Below are 24,841 nucleotides of genomic sequence, written 5' to 3'. Positions count from 1 at the left end.
AGGGGTGAAGGTGCCAACGATTTACCTGCTGTTTATGGAGCCTGAAAGATAAATGGCAATGGAAAAGTTAGTTTTCTTACAGCAGTCTGTCCAGGAGGTGTCATCCCGCTATCCCAGATGCCTGAACCCCCGATTCACCTATGTATAATACAGGTGGGGGTGCATCATCGACCCCTCCCCTTGGCTCTTGATTGACTGCTCAAATATACATAGTAATATAGTATGTTAGGCTGAAGGGAGACAATGTCCATCCAGTTCAGCCTGTTTCCACCCCCCCTCCCTTGTTGATCCAGAGGAAGTTAAAAAAAAAAGGCTATTGGGGGGGGGGGGGGGGGGATTATTTCCCGACTTTATAATGGCAGTTAGAATACTCCCTGGATCAATTTTTTTATAGTTTCTACATGACTCCAAGATCCAGATGGTTATTTAATGTCTATATCCTGTAATAACATAGCGCTGTAGAAAGACATCTACTCCCCTCTTAAACTCCTCTATGGATTTTGCCATCCCCACGTCCTCAGGCAGAGAGTTCCACAGTCTCACTGCTCTTACAGTAAAGAACCCCCTTCTATGTTGGTAATGAAACCTTTTTTCCTCTAACAGTAGAGGATGCCCTCTTGTTACCGTCACAGTCCTGGGTATAAACAGATCATCGGAGAGATCCTTGTATTGTCCCCTAATATATTTATACACATTGTCCTCTAATTTGTATTTAAGCACTGCAATATCTTAACCAGAGAATTGAAGCCATTTCACCCATTTACATTGGGTCAGGAAGGGTACCGTTACTCCTTAAGGAGAGCACTTAGAAGGTGTGAGGAGACTTATAAGGCCATCCATGCTCCTGGGGGAAATATGCAAATGCAAAATGGAACAATACCTCTGTAGCGCCACCTATTGGAAGGCAGCATTTCTGTCTGTCTGTGCACGGTTAGCTTTTCCTTCTGGAGAAGATTGTGGCTTTGGCTTATAATTCCCAGTCATTGTTACAAGGCTTGCTAAAAAGTCTGACATTGGCTTGCAGAAATGCTGCCTTCCAATAGGTGGCGCTGTAGAGGTATTGTTCCATTGTCCCATTTACCCTATTACATTTGTATGCCTCTAGTTGGTCTAATCTGGAAGCAATAAGTTTTCCATTAAGCAGTTATTTTGAATAACAGCAAAAAGTCGATCTAGCCGTAGTTTTCCATTTCATAGCAATAGAAGCCCTAGTTACTATTAGGAGATGAGACAATATAGTAAGGCCAGCAAAAATAATATCCTCTACAGCTAATGATAATAGGGCCACATTAGGGCCCCATCGAAAGTCAAAATTGAATGCAGTGGGAAGTAAATCTGATCCCATAGAGGTTTAAGGATTTCACATGACCACCAGATATGTAACAGAGATCCAACTTGTCCATAACATCTCCAACACAAACCAGAAGTACCAGGAAGCATTTCAGACAAGCGGTAGATGCCACCTATATAAACGTCTTCTTAATGATTAGCACAACAAGAGGTCTTAGCACTTAACTGATTGGTCCTCATTAAAGGTCTCCTGAAATTCCCTTTCTCAGTTCTTTCTGAAAACGGGAATTACAATTAAGGGAAAGTGCGGTGTAGGTTCCAGTTATACCTTTAGTGTGAATTAGAAAAAAAGGATTCATATAAAGTTCTAGGAGGGCATCCTGAAAGGTTTAACAACAAGATAAAATGTCACAATTGGAGGTACTTATAGAATCTTCGGAGAGAAGCATCCATGAGCCTTCCATCAGGTCCCATCACTGTTGATATACCAACTGTTGAGATACCAACTTCTAAGCCTAATGTCAGGGATAACTCACAGGATGATCTCCAAGAGGGTATTTACAGGTCGGAGTGGGAAACCATCAAAAGAGGAAGATATTCCTTTACATATGTTAATGGATGCAGTTTGAAAAATCCAGTAATGGTAGCTTCTATATCATCGCAGTGCTTATCAGAGTCGTCCAACCACCAGCTCCTCAATTGGTCTAGTAGTGAGGCCAAATAATAATTCTTCACATGTGGGCAAGCTAATCCTCCTTGAGAGGCATATTAGAGGCGTATATTAGGTGAGACCCTTGCTCTTTGGTTTTTCTAAATACATTTTGGAAGTAATTTTTGAATCCGTATCAATACAGCGTTGGAAATAAGGATGGGAAGGTACGGAGGAGTAGGGTATTGTGGGTAATATCAACATCTTTCGTAAGCAATTTACTACTCACCAAGGAGATCGATAGTTTAGTGTAGTTTTTAATATCTTTTTGTAGGGTAGATAATAGAACATTACAATTAATGGTTCCTAATTGGCTAATCGGGAAGGTAGGAAGAATATCTAAATAAGAAATTTCACGTTTGGCCTCTAATTTTAATTGAAGTGGTCGAGGTATGCCCACACCAAGAATCAATGACTTAGTGGCTGAATTCCTCAATAGTCCACAAAACAGCTTAGAGAGATGTTTCTGGTGAGGTTATGCTCAAAATTATGTTGTCTACAAAGAGGCCAATACGGTGGTCGGTTCTGGTAATAGTGATACCAGAAATATCTGGGGACAAGCGAATCAATCAGACAAATGGCTCCATCACTAAAGCAAAAATCATTGGTGACAGTGGGCATCCCCGCCTGGTACCATTAGTGATGTTAAAAGGAGTTGAAATACAGCCCGATGTATATATGTGAGCTGATGGTGAAGAAGAGAGGACCATGATGGAAGAGGGTAAAAAAGCATTCAAGACAAATTAAGAGCACCTCTCTAAGACAACTCCGGTGGTCAAACGGCTCCTCGTATCCAGAGTGAGGAGCACTGAAGGCGTTTCTCGGGCCATGACCTCAAATATTGCTAAAAAACCGTCGAGTGCCATCAACTGTTTCTCAACCTTCAATAAACCTAAAGGCCCTTCTCTACGGAACGATTATTGTTCAAACAAATCATTCAAACGAGTGAAAATGAATGCTAATCGTTCAGTATAACTCAGCCGACGATGGAACGATGAACGAGAAATCATCCGCTATTCGCTCATCACTCATTTCCTGCAGGCATAAGAATCATCGCTGGCGCGTTCACTAGTCATTCGATTTAGGGTGCGTTCACAAGAGCGTATATCGGCTCGGTTTTCACGTCGAGCCGATATACGTCCTCCTCATCTGCAGGGGGGGAGCCTGGAAGAGCCAGAAGCAGGAACTGAGGCTCCCGCCCCCTCTCTGCCTCCTCTCCGCCCCTCTGCACTATTTTCAATGAGAGGAGGTGGGACGGGGGCGGGGCTAAGGTCCGTGAATTAGCCCCGCCCCTGCCCCACCTCTCTTCATTGCAAATAGTGCAGAGGGGTGGAGAGGAGGCAGAGAGGGGGCGGGAGCTCAGTTCCTGCTCCAGGGCTCTTCCAGCCTCCCCCCCTGCACGTGAGCACAATGTATATCGGCTCGGCGTGAAAACCGAGCCGATATACGCTCTTGTGAACGCACCCTTAACTGCACTTATACAGCGATTGTGACCGACTGAACGAATTCTTGTTTGTATGAGACAATGATGAATTGTTCGCTCGTTCAAGCGAGAAATCGGCAGGTCTAAACTTGATCTCTATTAGAGATGAGCGAACGTACTCGGATAGGCACTACTCGTCCGTGTAATGTGCCTTATCCGAGTACCTCTCTGCTCGTGCTCAAAGATTCGGGACGCGCTGCGGAGCGGGGAGCTGCAGGGGAGAGCGGGGAGGAACGGAGGGGAGATCTTTCTCTCCCGGCCGCTCTGCCCCGCTCCCCGCTCCGACTCACCTGTCAGCAGCGGAGCGCCCCGAATCTTTGAGCACGAGTACAGCGGTACTCGGATAAGGCACATTACTCGGACGAGTAGTGCCTATCCGAGTACGTTCGCTCATCTCTAATCTCTATCAATTAAATTCGGAAGAACCTCTGATAGTCGGGCAGCTAAGACTTTGGCCTCATGTCCCCGGCATGCGCAGATTTTTCATGCAGATTTCAGCAGCGGATGCGATTAATCATATAGCTTTATATCTGCATGTAATAAGGAGGTAGGACAGCAGAGTGACGGTTGATCTGGGGACTTACCAGGGTCGGGTAGGGTAATAATAAGGGCTTTCAACATTTCATATGGGACTCCACCTGCGTGGGATATCTCGTTAAATACCCTAAAATGAGTTTATGGGACTTAAAATGTTTTCCCCCAGATCTATTAGTCCGTCTCTTCTCATATCCTGTTCGGATGTCACATTACTGCCCCAATAGTGGTTGTGATGTTGGGTTTATTCTAGGAGATTGGACCTTTTGATTAGTTAGTGTAATCTGAGTATCACTGTTTGCTTTATCCTTTAGATGCTGCTGCATGCCTATTCCCGCTGGGTAGTTTTAGTGTTTTTAAATGGTTTTATTGTACATGTTTTGTGTTTTTGTGCCTTCGGAATATTGTAATAAACTCATTGCTTTTCATGTTATCTGGCTGTGCGCTACTTTTACGTATGGATCGGCTTTCCTTGTAACTTGTTCCCTATTTACCGTTGTTATGCTTGTGATTAAATACGTTCTTACTTTCTGTTGTCTGAATCTTGGTGCGTCTTATAGCCACACAAATGTGTTAGGGCTGTTTCCCATGAGCGTATATCAGCCAGCCGCTTTCACGGCCGGCTGATACACGCTGTGTTCTGATGCATTGGATTCTAATGCATCAGATTACATGGCCATATTCCTGAGACGTAAAAGCGCCCGGCCAACCAATATAGCGCCAGACGTTTTTATGTCGGGCCCAAAAGATAGTCCTGGAACTATCTTTTGGGCCAGAATATGTTGGCCGCTGCATGGCTCCTATGGGAGTCTATGGCAGCGGCTGTAGTTGGGAGGGAGTTTGGCAGCTAAGCTGCCGCCCCCTGTCTATAGCCATCAGTGGGAAGAGATGGGATGGCGCTTAGCTGCGCCCCACCCCGCCCCTCCCATTGCAAAGAACGAGGAGGAAAGCAGAGGTGAGCCTGCAATAGGGAGGGGAAAGGGGCGACGGCATCGTGACCTTGGCGCATTTACGCCGGGGGCCCATGCCGTGTGAATGGGCGCACAAACGTTAGATTTATGCGCCCGTTCACGAGCTTCTATGCCCCAGGTGATGGCGTATATCGGCCGGCCGTGAAAGGTGTTCTATAGGTGTTCTTGGCAGCAGGTGGTATCCATTGTTGGTTGGTGGCAGGCAGCAGGTAGTAACAGTTGTTTTTGGCAGCAGGTGGTATCTATTCTTGGTTGGCTGCAGGTGGTATTAGGTGTTCTTGGCAGCAGGTGGTATCTATTGTTGGTTGGTACCTGCAGGTGGTATTAGGTGTTCTTGGCAGTAGGTGGTATCCATTGTTGGTTGCTGGCTACAGGTGGTATTAGGTGTTCTTGGCAGCAGATGGTATTGTTGGTTGGTGGCAGCAGTTGGTATAAGATGTTCTTGGCAGCAGGGGGTATCTATTGTTGATTTGTGGCTGCAGATGGTATTAGGTGTTCTTGGCAGCAGGTGGTATCTATTGTTGGTTGGTGGCTGCAGCTGGTATTAGGTGTTCTTGGCAGCAGATGGTATTAGGTGTTCTTGGCAGCAGGTGGTATCTATTGTTGGTTGGTGGCAGCAGGTGGTATTAGGTGTTCTCGGCAGCAGATGGCATTGTTGGTTGGTGGCAGCAGATGGTATTAGGTGTTCTTGGCAGCATGGGGTATCTATTGTTCGTTGGTGGCAGCAGGTGGTATTAGGTGTTCTTGGCAGCAGGTGGTATCTATTGCTGGTTGGTTGCAGCAGATGGTATTAGGTGTTCTTGGCAGCAGATGGCATTGTTGGTTGGTGGCAACAGATGGTATTAGGTGTTCTTGGCAGCAGGTGGTATCTTTTGTTGGTTGGTGGCTGCAGCTGGTATTAGGTGTTCTTGGCAGCAGGTGGTATCTATTGTTGGTTGGTGGCTGCAGCTGGTATTAGGTGTTCTTGGCAGCAGGTGGTATCTATTGTTGGTTGGTGGCTGCAGCTGGTATTAGGTGTTCTTGGCAGCAGGTGGTATCTATTGTTAGTTGGTGGCTGCAGCTGGTATTAGGTGTTCTTGGCAGCAGGTGGTATCTATTGTTGGTTGGTGGCTGCAGCTGGTATTAGGTGTTCTTGGCAGCAGGTGGTATCTATTGTTTGTTGGTGGCTGCAGATGGTATTAGGTGTTCTTGGCAGCAGGTGGTATCTATTGTAGGTTGGTGGCAGCAGGCGGTATTAGGTGTTCTTGGCAGCAGGTGGTATCTATTGTTGGTTAGTGGCTGCAGGCGGTATTAGGTGTTCTTGGCAGCAGGTGGTATCTATTGTTGGTTAGTGGCAGCAGATGGTATTAGGTGTTCTTGGCAGCAGGTGGTATCTATTGTTGGTTAGTGGCTGCAGGTGGTATTAGGTGTTCTTAGCAGCAGGCGGTATTTATTGCTGTTTGGTCGCAACAGGTGGTATTAGGTGTTCTTGGCAGCAGGTGGTATCTATTGTTGATTGGTGGCTGCAGCTGGTATTAGGTGTTCTTGGCAGCAGGTGGTATCTATTGTTGGTTGGTGACAGCAGCTGGTATTAGGTGTTCTTGGCAGCAGGTGGTATCTATTGTTGGTTGGTGGCAGCAGGTGGTATTAAGTGTTCTTGGCAGCAGGTGGTATCTACTGTTGGTTGGTGGCAGCAGGTGGTATTAAGTGTTCTTGGCAGCAGGTGGTATCCATTGTTGGTTGGTGGCATTAGGGCTCATGTTCATAGGCACATTTGTATTTTGGAATCCGCACTGGTCAACCGCGTGGGAGATCCGCAAGTCAAAGTTCCCATAGGGAAGCATTGGCATCCGCAATCTAATTTAAGCTTGCAGATTTGATTTGCGCATCTCCTGCTGCGGGAAACAAATCGCAGCATTCTCCATCTCAGTCCGGATCCCGTGCAGGTGGGCTCAGTAGAAGTCAATGGGTGCGGGTGCTTCACATTGCACCCGCAATTCAATTTGCGGATGCACTACGGATTTGACTACGGAATCTCTGTTCATTTTACACTCTGACAGCCAGAGCGGCTGGTCATGCTAGGTTAGCTCCATCCTGAGGAAACAACCGTCTCCAAGGATGTGGAAACGCGTTGATGGGGATGGGGGGATAGGTTCCATGGGCCGATTCCCTCCTTGAAAAACTAATCTATAGAGTGGTTGTGTGTTCATCATAACGCAACCCATCTACATATTTATAAACTGAAAACAGGGTCATCATCATTATCCTAGCTGGCAGCTGTTAGTTTATCATAACAGACTGCACTTATAGAAACAGAGACTATCACCCTAAGGGGTATTGATGGAGGTGATAGCCTACAATATATTCTAGGCTACCACCAAGCCATCTATGTATACTAAATACTAGCTCATTAAATCCTAAGGGATGAGCAGCTTATAAAGGAAGGGTACGCTGCTTCATTAAATGCAGCCACTATCTTTCTTCACCTCACAAATCTTCTCTCTACACGAATTATTATATAAGTGGGAGCGACAATTCCTTTGAATTGCCTACTTATAAGTAAGGCCGCCTGCACACGAGCGGAAATCCCGCCGCGGGATTTCCGCCGCTGAAAGTCTGCATAGGAGTGCATTACAATACGCACTCCTATGCAGACGGCCGCGGTTTGGCCGCGCGAAATCTCGCACGGCAAACAAACCGCAGCATGTTCTAATTTTCTGCGGGGCATGCACTCACCGACCGCCGGCTCCGGTCTGCGCATGCGCCGGCTGCGCGGCAGCCGGCACATCAAAGAGCCGGGGCCGCCACGCGCGGGTAAGTACGCGCTCGTCCCTGCAGGCTCTGGGGTCGGATCACGCGGCGAGATTTCTCGCTGCCGGATCCGACCCGCTCGTCTGCAGGCGGCCTAAGAGAGATTGAATTTTGTAAAAGACATTACCATTTGGAACAATCCATCATGGTCTTTGATAACCAATAACGGTTGCATGTGGCTGTATTCATTTCCTGTATATAATCATATAAATCACGGGAAATGAATAGCTCAGGGAACGGGTCATACAATAATAAGGAAGTGCCACAGAATAACAAGCATAAATAAGCTTGATATATCAAGGTTTGTGGAAATACACTTCAGACATAGCACCCAATGGCGATTTATTGAGGTGACATCTGCTAAAAATTAGTCACCCAAACACTGTTCTAGTAGGAACTCATACTACCTGAGCAATCTTTGATGAACAATTGTTCCAAATAAGGTGACAATAGAAATAAATGCATTTGTCAGATACAATAATAAAGACAATGGACTATTGATCCAAAATAATAAACATCATTGTACCGTGACCAATATAAGAACAGGAACAACTGCAGATGCTAGATCCATCTTGTGATAAAGAATTAGAGGTGTTGAAATGGATAGTGATACTGATGAGTAACATTGGATATAGAACCATCAATAATAATCTTAAGTCACTGACAATAAATATTCTACCACTCTTGGATAAATACTGGTGGTGTCAGTCACTGACAATAGATATTTAGTCATCCCGGATTGAAAAATATTGGAAAATATAAAAATGATGGATGGATAAGAATCCTAACAGTATAGAATAAAAGTCTGACTATATTGTTTACTGCGATTGAGCAACATCCACCGATTTGAGCTTGGTTGATTTTAATTGTTGTGTGTCCTCTGACACATATGGGAAAATAAAAGTACGTCTTCTTATGGTTTATAATTAATAAAAGTTAAGTTTTATGATTTGTGGTCCTTTCGGTGATAAGACACTACGGATTTGAAGTTGGAGATTAGCCGGGGGTGGGGAAATGGCTGGGTTTCAGGAAGTAAAGAGCTGTGGCAGCCATTTTCTCAAGATGAGCAGACAATTTGACGTGGGGAAATTGGTTGTCCTGATGCAGGATAAGGGTGACTGCCCGCGTTTTTTTTCTACAGGGGTCTATGGGACTTGTAATGTTAAATTCGCGATCGCGCAAAATCGCAATTTACTGCTAAATCGTGATTTTTCGCGACCGCGATTTTAACATTAGAAGAAAAAAAAAACGCTGTGAATTTCGCAGTAGAAAAAAAAATTGTAGTGGGTAGTCCCCCTTATCCTGCTATTTGGGACACCAATAGTGAAGTGTATCAAAATAAGGATAAGAAAGAAAGGTCGTGGGAGGAAGTGGCTGAAAAGATTTACGAGCAGTGGACTACAGCCGTGGTAACTCGCAAAAAGAATTGCGTAAGTACTGACTTCTACTTAGCAGCCATCACTTGCATACCCGCCAACACCTACAGAAATGATGCAGACACATGCACATATGCACACATGCATGCAGATAATTACACGCAAACTTACATGCAAAGAGATCCATGCATGCATATCTGCAGGCAGACATGCATGCACATGCAGACATACATGCAAGCAGACACTTGCACACAAGCTGACATGCAGACACATGCACACAGAATGCTTATGTTTGCTTCTTTGATCTATTGCAGTGGAAGAATTAAAGGGAAAGTGGAGGAGCGCAGGATCGATTCCGAGAAGAATACACAGCGGTCCCGAGGAGCAGAGCTGGAGGAAGAACAAAACGACCATATATCTACCTGCAGCAATGAATGTACCCGGCACCAAGCATGGGCATGAGAGAGTAAGTACACAGCAGCTGAAGAAATGTACGAATGCCGTACTTACCCCAAATAACACCCTCATGTTTAGCCCAAAAGTGGAACTGGGTCCTATTTTTTGGGGAATGTCTTATCATACATAGGAATGCCTCTAGTTCAGTGGTGGCGAACCTATGGCACACGTGCCAGAGGCGGCACGCAGAGCCCTCCCTACTGGCACACGCCGCCATCGGCCGCTCACCACTTGTGAATACCAGCAGGGGCCGTGGCTCCCCTGCTGGCATTCACTCACAGCGCTGCTAGCCGCGCTGATCCCGTCACTGTGACTTCAATGTGCAGCCAGGATCCTCCTCCGCCCTCCCCCGACGTCCCCTACTACTTGGTTCCGCGAGAGCAGGGGGAGGAGGCGTCCGGCAACCCACTGACCTCGCAGTGTGTGCCGGGAGCATATTAACTTTTTCTTCCCCACTTTTGCCCCAATCAGCAATTCCCAGCAACCTGATTGGTTGTTTGTCTTGGCTGATACACCAAACAGCCAATCAGGTTGCTGGGAATTGCCTATTGTGGCAGAAGTGGGGAAGAAAAAGTTAATATGCGTGTCGGGACCATCGCCAACCAGAAGAGAAGCTGAGCTTCCAGGAGGAGGAGGAAAGGGTAAGTATGTGGGTCTTGGGAGGGGCGCTGTGGGGTGTCACTACTAGACTGGAGGCCGCTGTGGGGTGTCACTATTGCACTGGGGGCCGCTGTGTGTGTCACTGTTATACTGGGGGCATCACTATTATACTGAGGGGGTGTCACTATTATCCCTAGGGCCGCTGGTGGGGTCACTTTTATCGCTAGGGGAGTCACTATTACCGCTGGGGCCGCTGTGGGGGTCACTATTATTGTTGTGGGGTGGGAGTCACTATTACCACTGGGGCCGCTGGGGGGGGTCACTATTATCGCTCGGGTATGTTTACATGTGGTGGAAAAGGACAGGGCCACTTCAAAATACGATGCAGATTTTGACTGCTTTTTGGATGCGGAAATGCTGCCGAATTTTCCACAGAAATTCCCGCTGAGGACATTCTGCAGTATTTCCGCATCCAAAAAGCAGTCAAAGTCTGCACCCTGTCTATTTTGAAGCGGCCCTGTCCTTTTTAGAATGATGGGGGTAAAATCATACATGGTGATAAGCCCCACCCCTGACATGTTGGCACTTTGTGATAAAAAAAAGTGGGTTTTGGGTTGCAGTTTGGGCACTCGGTCTCTAAAAGGTTCCCCATCACTGGTATAGTTGGTCAAACCTGGAAGCAATAAGGTGGTATCTATTGTTGGTTGGTGGCTGCAGGTGGTATTAAGTGTTCTTGGCAGCAGATGGTATTGTTGGTTGGTGGCAGCAGATGGTATTAGGTGTTCTTGGCAGCAGGTGGTATCTATTGTTGGTTGGTGGCTGCAGGTGGTATTAGGTGTTCATGGCAGCAGATAGTATCTATTGTTGGTTGGTGGCTGCAGCTGGTATTAGGTGTTCTTGGCAGCAGGTGGTATCTATTGTTGGTTGGTGGCTGCAGCTGGTATTAGGTGTTCTTGGCAGCAGATGGTATTTATTGTTGGTTGGTGGCTGCAGGTGGTATTAGGTGTTCTTGGCAGCAGATGGTATCTATTGTTGGTTGGTGGCTGCAGCTGGTATTAGGTGTTCTTGGCAGCAGATGGTATTTATTGTTGGTTGGTGGCTGCAGGTGGTATTAGGTGTTCTTGGCAGCAGATGGTATCTATTGTTGGTTGGTGGCTGCAGCTGGTATTTGGTGTTCCTGGCAGCAGATGGTATCTATTGTTGGTTGGTGAGTGCAGGTGCTATTAGGTGTTCTTGGCAGCAGGTGGTATCTATTGTTGGTTGGTGACAGCAGATGGTATTAGGTGTTTTGGGCAGCAGGTGGTATCTATTGTTGGTTGGTTGCAGCAGATGGTATTTGGGTTTTTTGGGCAGCAGGTGGTATACATTGTTGGTTGGTTGCAGCAGATGGTATTAGGTGTTTTTGGCAGCAGGTGGTATTCATTGTTGGTTGGTGGCTGCAGCTTCTATTATGTGTTCCTGGCAGCAGGTGGTATCTATTGTTGGTTGGTGGCTGCAGCTTCTATTATGTGTTCCTGGCAGCAGGTGGTATCTATTGTTGGTTGGTCGCAGCAGATGGTATTAGGTGTTCTTGGCAGCAGGTGGTATTCATTGTTGGATGGTGGCAGCAGATGGTATTAGGTGTTCTTGGCAGCAGGTGGTATTCATTGTTGGTTGGTCGCAGCAGGTGGTATTAGGTGTTCTTGGCAGCAGGTGGTATCTATTGTTGGTTGGTGGCAGCAGGTGGTATTAAGTGTTCTTGGCAGCAGGTGGTATCTATTGTTGGTTGGTGGCAGCAGGTGGTATTAGGTGTTCTTGGCAGCAGGTGGTATCTATTGTTGGTTGGTGACAGCAGATGGTATTAGGTGTTCTTGGCAGCAGGTGGTATTCATTGTTGGATGGTGGCAGCAGATGGTATTAGGTGTTCTTGGCAGCAGGTGGTATCCTTTATTGGTTGGTGGCTGCAGGGAGTATTAAGGCTCATGTCCATGGGCGGATTTGTATTCGGAATCCGCACTGGTCACCAGCGCAGGAGATCCGCAAGTCAAAGTTCCCATAGGGAAGCATTGGCATCCGCAACCTAATTTAAGCTTGCAGATTTGATATGTAAATCTCCCGCAGCGGCAAGCAATTTTTCTCCATTACAGTCCGGATCCTGTGCGAGTGGGCTCAATAGAAGTCAATGGGTGTGGATGATCCGCAGTGCAATTGCAATTCAATTGCGCATGAACTGTGGATTTGAAGGCAGAGATTATCCAGGGGGGTAGAGAAAAGGCTGGTTTTCAGAAAGTAAAGACCTGTGGTTGCCATTTTCTCAAGATGACAATTTGACACGGGGAAATTGGTTGTCCTGATGCATCAAAATAAGGATAGGAAAGAAAGGTCGTGGGAGGAACTGGCTAAAAAGATTTACGAGGAGTGGGACTACAGCCGTGGTAACTCAGAATTGCGTAAGTACTGACTGCTACTTATCAGCCATCACTTGCATACATGCAAACACCTACACAAATGATGCAGACACATGAACATATGTACACATGCATGCAAACTGACATGCAAAGAGATCCATGCATGCATATTTGACATACAGACATACATGCAAGCAGACACTTGCACACAAGCTGACATGCAGACACATGCACACAGAATGCTTATGTTTGCTTCTTTGATCTATTGCAGTGGAAGAATTAAAGGGAAAGTGGAGGAGCGCAGGATCAATTCCGAGAAGAATACACAGCGGTCCCGAGGAGCGGAGCTGGAGGAAGAACAAAACGACCATATATCTACCTGCAGCAATGAATGTACCCGGCACCAAGCATGGGCATGAGAGAGTAAGTACACAGCAGCTGAAGAAATGTACGAATGCCGTATTTACCCAAAATAAGACCCCCATGTTTAGCCCAAAAGTGGAACTGCGTCTTATTTTTTGGGAATGTCTTATCATGTTTTCCTAGCAGACATGGTCCAGGTCCGTCCCACTGGTCTACGACGCAATCCCATCAGTCCTCGGTGGCCGACTAGAGATTGCTTCCTGGTAACAGTGTTTGTAAACTCCGTCTCCAGGAAGCGATGGCTCGGATTGGTTCTCGAGCATCGTGGCGCAGCTATTCAATGTAGCGGGAGGGACCTGGACCGCCCCTGCTAGGTAAAGTCTTGTTTTGTAGCATAGCTAGGGCATGCCTTCAGGGAAAGGCGGTAATAGTTGGGACTTGCTGACATGTAAGCCTGCTGTGTTTTTAAATCCTGTATCGCCGGAACAATTTTTTAAGAGAGACCGCACCGTGATCTCCCTCCATAACACGCGGGCACCAGCTGTATCTTACAGCCAACACCCAGCAGCAACAACTCCGATAAGCTGTGTGGCTCTTCGGAGCTGTTAACCCTTTAACCCCTTAGTGTCCAAGGTTTTTTCCATTTTAGCTTTTTCCTGCCCCCTTTTTAAAAAATCCTGTTTTATTCATCCATCGCGTCGCTGTAGGAGGGTTTGTTTTTTGTGGGACGCGGTGTATTTTTTAATGCTACTAATGCACTGAAACATTAGGAAAAATTCTACAGGAGAGAAATGGGGCAAAAAAAGATATTCCGCCCTCTTTCAGTGCGTCTTGTGCCTGCAGCGCACAAACTGCAACAAAAATGACATGAAAACTTCTGTTATGGGTCGGTACGACGAAACAAATTTTTTTCAAAGCTATTTATTTCCTTTAATTAATGCCTGCCGCCATCTTCAGAGCGCAATAGCTTCTTCATTTTACTGTCAGCATGGTTGTCTGAGGGCCCCGTAGTTTCCAGCGGGACCGTTTTAGAATATTTACTACTTTTTCATTACTTTTTATTGCATTTTAACAAATTTACATTCTAACAGTCCGATACTTAAAATAAACAGTATTTACGGCTCACGGCTAGAAACAAAGAGGGACAAGAACAATAGAAATGCCATCAAAACAAGACGCACCGAGAGATGGAGAAGTTTCTTCTTCTGTCTAATTCTCTCCAGAAAGTTTTCAAAAGTTTTGAAGGACGTTACATTGTAGCATTTGAACATACAAACATTTGAACATACAACTCGTCCCGCAGAAGCGAGTCCTCACTCAGCTGCCGATTAATAGATGAGTTTCAATTTTTAAAAAGGGGGAAGGAAAAAATGGGAAATAGAAAAAGCACAAATGCCTGGTGACGTGCCGGTTTGCAGTTGAGCTGTTTTTCATGCATTACGGTCCAGACGCGTTTACTAAAAAGTACTTTCTCTCCACAGATCTAGTGATAATTTGCCGAGCCCGCAGCAAGAAGCAGGTGCTGCCTCAACAGCCTACAGTAAAGGAGCACGACAGTGTGCCATCCGTCAGCAGCCAACTGCTTCTAAGGAGAGTGGGAAGACCCCCAGCTGCGATGCCAGTAAATGCCCCAGTTGTAGCATCAGTACAGAGGCAGGAAGAGATGCAAAAACAGGTCATGGCACTTCTTGAGCACCAAAGCCCTCTGAATGATGCGGCCCAATTATTTAGTGGCCTTAATTCTAAGAACCATGCCCGAACACTGGCGGCTAACGAATCAAGGAGAAGTCTTTCACCTTTTAGAAATGTCTCGCCCCCCAAAGGTACCCTATGAGCTGCACTATAATATCAAGCAGTTCAGGCTGCACCATCAACAATGTGTGCATGCCAATATGCAGCCTCCACTTCCACCTCCCCCCACCCCTCCACCAGCAACACCCCCACCTCAGCAGTACCATAGCCATGAATATGGTGCATACCAACCCCGTCATCCTCATGGCAATATGCACACCCGCCAGCCGTACGGCATCTGTCTTCTACCAGGGGATCCCCTAATAACTGGAGCAAACTCCACAACAGTCAGCTGCGCCCTCTATGTGATCTACAGCTTCTGGCAGTGACACAGATCCCCAGGACCAAAGTCTAGAGGCGTCTTTGTTAAAAAAAAAAATTGAAGTTAAGTCTTTGTTGTGTATTTTTAAAAACAGAAAATAATAAAACTTTTTTTAATAAAAATATTGTGTTTTTGTTTCATTTTTGACGCCGCAGTGAAACAAGCAATTTTTTTGCGCACATAAGTAGATATGCAAAAAAATGGCTCTATTACAACCGATGTCCATTTACTACAAGCGCAAAAGAAAATGCACCTGTAAAAGATAGGACATTGTGCAAAAATCAGAGCGCCGCATCACACTGATGGAATCCCCTGCCACAGCTGCCATAGCAGGGCATTGCTTCATCTCCACGGGGCATCCCCTCATCACTGAACACTGTGACAGCACTAGTACAGTGTTCATTGATGAGGGGACTCCCCGCAGCGATAATTTTCTGGTGTGTGTGTGTGTGTGTGTGTGTGGAGGGGGAGGGGCTTGAAATATAAGCCCTATCCCAAAAATAATCCCTAGCTGCAGACCAAAAAATTAAGAAATACATCACCTTAGAAGTGCGGTCATCTCTAGCAGAACTTCTCCCAGGTCCTCTTCTTCAGCATCTCTTCTGGTCGTGGATTGAAAAATCGCACCTCCTGAAAGCACTGCCTCTGATTGGTGCATCTAAAGTGGTGTTTAGTTTTTTTTTCTGCAGCTATGAATTGTTTTCGGAGTAGGGCTTGTATTTCTAGCCCCCACCCCCACCAAAAATCATCAACACAGAGGATGCCTTTATCCAATTGCTTCCAATGGAGCAGCAGCAGTGCCAACCCCATTGAAAGCAATGGGATAGCATCGCGATCCTCTGCCACTGCTGTGGCAGGGGATTTCTTTATCTCTACGGGGATTTCCCTCATCACTCAACACTGTGACAGTGCTGTCACAGTATTCAGTGATGAGGGGATTCCCTGCAAGGATGAAATAATCCCCTGTCACAGCAGTGGCAGAGGATTGCGATCTTCTCCCTATGTTATCCCTAAGATAAACCAAATGAGGTATTAGTTTATAATACGGGCAAATGTAGCAAATATACATCACTTCTTTTTCAGGAGTGATTTTGCTAAATTCACCATATTATGTAAGCTCGCAAGCCCACGTCAAGGGTCCTCATTTTCTTGCGAGTCCCTAACTATCAAAAAAGCCAAAAACACTAGCTAAAAAAATAATTTGTGCAATGATCCCAGTACGTCAGATGGGGTCACAGAATCTCCAGCAACTTGTCAAAGTTTGCAATGGTCAACCTGCAGTAAGAAAAAAACTTCTTGTCGTGTCTGCGCAAGTCCTTCTACAGTCCTCCATAACGAACAACTTAAAACGCATATAAAAAACTACAAGAACTTCCGCTTCCTTTGGTCTTTTGACTTCATCCTCAACAGTGTATGTGTCGGGAAGTTTTTCTTCTTGTCTATTTTGTCCTGTAGAATAGACACGGCCTATAAGATTAGATGTTCATATAATGCACAGTGATTTGACTCCACTGCAGCATTTACCGTTGGATTCGCTGCTGATTTCTGTGGGTTTGGATGATCTTCCACTCTCGATGTCATCTGTTGAGATGTCATCCATCTTCTTTTTCCTGTAAAGTTGGAAAATTAGAAGTCACTTTGTGAGTCCGTGCAGTAAAACAAGCCACAAGAAGTGTACAGTACACTAAAATATACCCTTTAACCCCTTAAGGACATGGAGCTTTTTTTGCATTTTCAGATTGTTCGCTCCACTCTAAAAAACTGGAGTGAAATAGAAAAGAAAATGCAATTCGGCCATATTTGGGGGGTCTTGTGTCTACGGTTTGCAATACTTACTTATACCTCTCATAAAGACACTCGCCCACCGCATATACGAGTACCAAGAAGTAGGGGGCAACAGCGGGTAAAATAAATCTGATGTTATCCTCTATTCGATCTATAATGGTCGGCGTCTCTTCTATTTTCTTTCTTGGTACATCTAGAAAAGAAGAAACAATAGAAGTTATTCATAATCTGCCTTTTATTCATTAGGTCGTTAGTATTACAACTGCGGATTCCTAAATGAGTTGTTATTTGGGATGTAAGGATGGGCGGCTACAAATGTAGTTACCTTCATATTTTTTGCTGAAGATTGAACCTGCATGCACTGATGGTAATAGCAGCAGAGTCATTAATATCAATTTCACGAACATTTTCTCTTCTCTTTCTCACTTTCTATACAGAATGAGCTCATCTCACTGTAATATCACTTTATATACCTGCAGTGTCTGTGACATCACAGATTGGAACCAAAGACCATAGTGACCTTGCAGCGTCCCAAATGAAGACTCGGACACCTGAAATACATGGAGAGGTGGGAGGGTTAAGTGATGGCTTGTCACGGCTCACCATGTCCTAGCTTTGGCGCATTGTTTTTAAGTGTCGAATTTCTACCTATTTAGCTCACTGCTTGTTAATGCAAACGCATAATGAACAGCATAAAACTCATATAAAAAACTACAAGAACTTCCTCTTCCTCAGGTCTTTCATCCTCAACAGTAAATGTTACTGGGGCCAAACTATTACTAATAGTGTCCCCTATATTGGCCCCAGTAGTAATATTAACCCCACAGTAGCCCCAGTAGTAGTAGCCCTTTCCCCCTGAGACCCATATACTTACCTCCTCTTTGCAGTCTTATCGACACCCTTACCCTTCTCAGCCCTGCTGCGGGACGCTCGAGCTGATGGAGCTTCTTTTCTTCACCACTCCTCCTAAGGAAACAATGAGAAGAGGTCAGGGAAGTATGATCCCAGGTGCGCACACTGACGTCAGTGTGTGTGCCCGGCACAAGCATCGCTAATAAAGTTGGTATTTTTTCTTATAAAGCTTCAGGACCCGGTAGTGACTGCTACCTCTGCATCCCCTATAGCTATGCCCCTGAGTCTAGATCTAGCTGATCAGTTTTTAAGTGTCAGATTTCTAACTATTTAGTTCATTGGTTTTTAATGCAAATGCATAACAAACAACATAAAACTTTTATGATAAACTACAAGAACTTACTCTTCCTCTGGTCTTATGACTTCATTCTCAACAGTGAACGTGTCTGATGTTTTTTCCTGCCGTTCATTTTGTCCTGTAAAATAGACACGGCCTATAAGATTAGATGGGATTTTCAGGGGAACTTGAAACATAAGCCCTAACCCTGAAATAAGCCCTAGCTGCAGTAGAAACAAACAAACACTAGATCACCTCAGCAGGGCTGTACAGCATTTTCCTTGCCTGCATCCTCCCTGCCATACCCACACAAGGGTTTTCTGTAATTTACTAGCAGAATGACTGCTTTACTGCCCTCTGCAGGCCATCTGTGCTACCACACTGCCTATAGCTTAAAAGAAGGTTTAACTAGATTGTCTTTACGTTTTCCTTTTGCAGGAAGTGACATTCCGCATAACATCAGGGGAGATGTCAAACAGCAGCAAATACCATCTGTTGCCATCAGCCAAGATAAAAAACCATCTGCTGCCAGGAACACCTAATACCACCTGCAGCCACCAACCAACAATAGATACCACCTGCTGCCAAGAACACCTAATACCACCTGCAGCCACCAACCAACAACAGATACCATCTGCTGCCAAGAACACCTAATACCACCTGCAGCCACCAACCAACAATTGATACCATCTGCTGCCAAGAACACCTAATACCATCTGCAGCCACCAATCAACAATAGATACCACCTGCTGCCAGGAACACCTAATACCACCTGCAGCCACCAATCAACAATAGATACCACCTGCTGCCAAGAACACCTAATACCACCTGCAGCCACCAATCAACAATAGATACCACCTGCTGCCAAGAATACCTAATACCACCTGCAGCCACCAACCAGCTATGAATACCACTTGCTGCAGCCACCAACCAACAATAGATACCACCTACTGCTGCCACCTACCAATAATAACACCTGCTGCTAAGAACACCTAATACCACCTGGTACCACCAACCAACAATAGATACCACCTGCTGCTGCCACCTACCAATAATAACACCTGTTGCTAAGAACACCTAATACCACCTGGTGCCACCAACAAACAATAGATACCACCTGCTGCTGCCACCTACCAATAATAATACCTGCTGCTAAGAACACCTAATACCACCTGGTGCCACCAACCAACAATAGATACCACCTGCTGCCAAGAATACCTAATACCACCTGCAGCCACCAACCAGCTATGAATACCACTTGCTGCAGCCACCAACCAACAATAGATACCACCTATTGCTGCCACCTACCAATAATAACACCTGCTGCTAAGAATACCTAATACCACCTGGTGCCACCAACCAACAATAGATACCACCTGCTGACGCCACCAACCAACAATAGATACCACCTACTGCTGCCACCTACCAATAATAACACCTGCTGCTAAGAACACCTAATACCACCTGGTGCCACCATCCAATAATAGATACCACCTGCTGCAGCCACCAACCAACAACAGATACCACCTGCTGCTGCCACCTACCAATAATAACACCTGCTGCTAAGAACACCTAATACCACCTGGTACCACCAACCGTCAGCAGGCCGTGCTGAAACTACTCAGCTTAGGAGATAAGAGGCACACGGCCCACGAACTGCTGCGGGGTCTGACAGAGCAGACCGACCGCTGGCTTGCGCCGCTGAGCCTCCAACCGGGCATGGTCGTGTGTGACAACGGCCGTAACCTGGTGGCGGCTCTGCAGCTCGGCAGCCTCACGCACGTGCCATGCCTGGCCCACGTCTTTAATTTGGTGGTTCAGCGTTTTCTGAAAAGCTACCCACGCTTGTCAGACCTGCTCGTAAAGGTGCGCCGGCTCTGCGCACATTTCCGCAAGTCCCACACGGACGCTGCCACCCTGCGCACCCTGCAACAGCGGTTTAATCTGCCAGTGCACCGACTGCTGTGCGACGTGCCCACACGGTGGAACTCTACGCTCCACATGTTGGCCAGGCTCTATGAGCAGCGTAGAGCTATAGTGGAATACCAACTCCAACATGGGCGGCGCAGTGGGAGTCAGCCTCCTCAATTCTTTTCAGAAGAGTGGGCCTGGTTGGCAGAAATCTGCCAGGTCCTTGGAAAGTTTGAGGAGTCTACCCAGGTGGTGAGCAGTGATGCTGCAATTATTAGCGTCACCATTCCTCTGCTATGCCTCTTGAGAAGTTCCCTGCAAAGCATAAAGGCTGATGCTTTGCGCTCGGAAACAGAGCCGGGGAAAGACAGTATGTCGCTGGATAGTCAGAGCACCCTCCTGTCTATATCTCAGCGCGTTGAGGAGGAGGAGGAGGAGGAGCATGAGGACGAGGGGGAAGAGACAGCTTGGCCCACTGCTGACGGTACACATGCTGCTTGCCTGTCATCCTTTCAGCGTGTATGGCCTGAGGAGGAGGAGGAGGATCCTGAAAGTGATCTTCCTAGTGAAGACAGCCATGTGTTGCGTACAGGTACCCTGGCACACATGGCTGACTTCATGTTAGGATGCCTTTCTCCTGACCCACAAGCTGTTGGTAAAATTCCCATCCGACAGCGCTAGTGGCAGAAGGCGCAGTTCCGAGGGCCAGGTAGCAGGGGAGGCGCGGAGATCGAGCAGCATGTACAGCAGAGGCAGTGCAACACTCTTTAAGGCCCTGGACAGCTTTATGGCTCCCCACCAAGACTGTGTCAGCGCTCCCCAGTCAAGGCTGAGTCGGCGGGAGCACTGTAATAGGATGGTGAGGGAGTACGTAGCCGATCGCACGACCGTCGTCCGTGACGCCTCTGCCACCTACAACTACTGGGTGTCGAAGCTGGACACGTGGCCTGAACTCGCGCTGTATGCCCTGGAGGTGCTTGCTTGTCCTGCGGCTAGCGTCTTGTCAGAGAGGGTGTTTAGTGCGGCTGGGGGAATCATCACAGATAAGCGTACACGCCTGTCAACCGACAGTGCCAACAGGCTTACACTCATCAAGATGAACAAAGCCTGGATTTCCCCAGACTTCTCTTCTCCACCAGCGGACAGCAGCGATACCTAAGCAATACGTAGGCTGCACCCGCGAATGGAAGCATCGTTCTCTATCACCATCCAAAACGGGGACATTTTTGCTTCATCAAACTGTGTATAATATTCCTGCTCCTCCTCCTGCTCCTCCTCCTGAAACCTCACTTAATCACGCCGAACGGGCAATTTTTCTTAGGGCCACAAGGCTCAGTCATATAATTTTTCTAAACAATTTTTATACGTTTCAATGCTCTTAAAAGTGTTGAAACTTTAACTTGAACCAATTTTTAGTTAAACTGGGCTGCCTCCAGGCCTAGTTACCACTTAAGCCACATTAACCAAAGCAATTAATGGGTTTCACCTGCCATCTTGGTTGGGCATGGCCAATTTTTCAGAGGTACATTAGTACTGTTGGTACACCAATTTTTTTGTGCCCTCACCTACAGTGTAATCATAGTAATTTGTATGTTCTTCGCCTGCACTCATGGTACAGAAAGGTGTGTGGGGTTGGCCTACACTTTTGCTTCATAAATGTAACTGGGGCCTTGTCTATACTGCAGCTACTGAAATGTGAAAGAGACTGTTATCTCCCTAAACTGCTGCAATGGGAATGTTACTGGGGCCTGTCTTGAGTGCTACTATTACTGAAATGGAACTAATACTGTGCTCCCCCTATACTGCTGCTTCGGAATTGTTACTGGGGCCTGTCTTGAGTGCTACTATTACTGAAATGGAACTAATACTGTGCTCCCCCTATAATGCTGCTAGTGATATGTTAGTGGGGCCTGTCCCTAATGCTACCGCTGAAATGTTAATAATTCTGGGCTCATCCTATACCGCTGCTATTGGTATGTCACTGGGGTGTGGAAACAGAGGCTTCCCAAAGACATGATGGCGGCGAGGCCATTTCCCACCAACGCTGTTACTGTTAAGGTGCATATAACCACGGACACATGGAGAGGACACATAGTGCCTCCAAAACATCCCCCTCCTCCTCCAACAATGAAAACATTCTTGGCAAATACCTTTGCATTGGTCCGTCTGGTGGCAGTCCAAGAATTTCACCTTTAACGACACAACAAGAGAACACCACCACCATCCCCCCGCCACGGCCCACTTAATCCTGGCCACATTCCGAAAACCAACTAAATAAAACCGCGCTACTAGGTCCGCAGTCACCACCACATTACCACCAACGAGGTTACTGTTAAGGTGCATATAACCACGGACACGTGGAGAGGACACATAGTGCCTCCAAAACATCCCCCTCCTCCTCCAACAATGAAAACATTCTTGGCAAATACCTTTGCATTGGTCCGTCTGGTGGCAGTCCAAGAATTTCACCTTTAACGACACAACAAGAGAACACCACCACCATCCCCCCGCCACGGCCCACTTAATCCTGGCCACATTCCGAAAACCAACTAAATAAAACCGCGGTACTAGGTCCGCAGTCACCACCACATTACCACCAACAAGGTTACTGTTAAGGTACATATTACCAGTCTGACTGGGGCATGCAGTGTGGGCCGAGGCCCACCTGTATTGTATCTGACGTTAGCTCTGCTGAGTAGGGCACTGCAATGGGATACATTTATGTACCGCCGATGGGTTTCAGGGAGCCAACCATGCTGTGGGTCCGCAGGTACTTCACTTTACGGATTTGTACCTGCCAGTGTCTATGTATTAAAAACTGCGGTCTGACTGGGGCATGCAGTGTGGGCCGAAGCCCACCTGCGTTTAATCGGACGTTACCTCAGCCGTGCTGGGCAATGCAATGGGATTTATTTATGTACCGCCGGTGGGTTCCAGGGAGCCACCCATGCTGTAGGTGCACACGGAGTTGAACCTACATCTGTCCACTTGTAAAGAACCCCAGTCTGACTGGGGCATGCAGTGTGGGCCGAAGCCCACCTGCATTAAGCACGACATTACCTCAGCTGTGATGGGCAATGCAATGGGATATATTTATGTACCGCCGGTGGCTTTCTGGCACCCACCCATGCTGTGGGTCCACACGGAGTTGAACCTACATCTGTCTACTTCTAAAGAACCCCAGTCAGACTGGGGCATGCAGTGTGGGCCGAAGCCCACCTGCATTAAGCACGACATTACCTCTGCTGTGATGGGCAATGCAATGGGATATCTTTATGTACCGCCGGTGGCTTCCTGGCACCCACCCATGCTGTGGGTCCACACGGGGTTGAACCTACATCTGTCCACTTGTAAAGAACCCCAGTCAGACTGGGGCATGCAGTGTGGGCCGAAGCCCACCTGCATTAAGCACGACATTACCTCAGCTGTGATGGGCAATGCAATGGGATTTATTTATGTACCGCCAGTGGGTTCCAGGGAGCCACCCATGCTGTAGGTGCACACGGAGTTGAACCTACCTCTGTCCACTTGTAAAGAACCCCAGTCAGACTGGGGCATGCAGTGTGGGCCGAAGCCCACCTGCATTAAGCACGACATTACCTCAGCTGTGATGGGCAATGCAATGGGATATATTTATGTACCGCCGGTGGCTTCCTGGCACCCACCCATGCTGTGGGTCCACACGGAGTTGAACCTACATCTGTCCACTTGTAAAGAACCCCAGTCAGACTGGGGCATGCAGTGTGGGCCGAAGCCCACCTGCATTAAAGCTGACATTACCTCAGCTGTGCTGGGCACTGCAATGGGATACATTTATGTACAGTGGGTGGGTTCCAGGGAGCCACCCATGCTGTGGGTGCACATGGAATTCCCATTGCGGAGTTGTACCTGCCTGTGACTATTTATAAAAAAACGCGGTCTGACTGGGGCATGCAGACACCTTGACAGAATGAATAGTGTGTGGCACATAGGTGCCCCATTGCTATGCCCACGTGTGCAGCTCCAGATGGAGGTGGCACAGTATTGGATTTCTCATTGCTTCTGTACAGCATTGTGGACTATTGCCCCGCCCCTTTTCCTGGGGTCGTCGCTGCCTAGCCATGCCAACCCTCTGCAGTGTGTGCCTGCGGTCCCTCTGGCAGACGCACTTATAAATAGACATGAGTGTGGCATGAGGGCAGCTGAAGGCTGCGCAGGGACAGTTTGGTGTGTGTGCTGTGGACACTGTGTCGTGCGGGGAAGGGGTTGGGCAGCATGTAACCCAGGAGAAGTGGCAGCGGAGTGTCATGCAGGCAGTGATTGTGCTTTGTTGGAGGTAGTGTGGTGCTTAGCTAAGGTATGCCATGCTAATGAGGGCTTTTCAGAAGTAAAAGTTGTTGGGAGGGGGGGGCACTCTTGCCGGTATTGTGGCTTAATAGTGGGACCTGTGAACTTGAGATGCAGCCCAACATGTAGCCCCTCGCCTGCCCTATCCGTTGCTGTGTCGTTCCCATCACTTTCTTGAATTGCCCAGATTTTCACACATGAAAACCTTAGTGAGCATCGGCGAAATCCAAAAATTCTCCGGTCGCCCATTGACTTCAATGGGGTTCGTACTCGAAACGAACCCTCGAGCATCACGATAATTTCGTCCCGAGTAACGAGCACCCGAGCATTTTGGTGCTCGCTCATCTCTAGTAAAGACATTGAAGAGGAATGGAAAGTGTTTTGGCTACAAATGTAGAAAACTTCCTGCAATGAGCATGGAGAAGCTAACAGCAGGTAAATTCAATGGACTACAAATCCAGAAACTCATGAAAGACCAGCGTTTCCAAGATTCAGGGATGTAAGTGATGAACAGTGTGAACAATCTCACCAGGAAGAAAGGATTATGAAAGAACAGTA

The 24,841-nt window shown here is 47.0% G+C and overlaps 1 long non-coding RNA gene across 1 annotated transcript; it reads left to right on the top strand.

Moving 5' to 3' along the window:
- Positions 1-7,853: 7,853 nt before the first annotated feature.
- LOC136600967 (uncharacterized) lies at positions 7,854-14,528 on the top strand. Its single transcript, XR_010789270.1, has 3 exons — positions 7,854-9,619; positions 12,868-13,019; positions 14,441-14,528. It is a non-coding gene; the product is annotated as an uncharacterized lncRNA (long non-coding RNA).
- Positions 14,529-24,841: the final 10,313 nt, after the last annotated feature.

This window comes from Eleutherodactylus coqui, unplaced genomic scaffold (genome assembly GCF_035609145.1).
Source record: "Eleutherodactylus coqui strain aEleCoq1 unplaced genomic scaffold, aEleCoq1.hap1 HAP1_SCAFFOLD_36, whole genome shotgun sequence".
Classification (NCBI taxonomy): Eukaryota; Metazoa; Chordata; class Amphibia; order Anura; family Eleutherodactylidae; genus Eleutherodactylus; species Eleutherodactylus coqui.
Note: the sequence above shows the minus strand (reverse complement) of the source record. Positions and strands in the feature narration are given on the sequence as shown.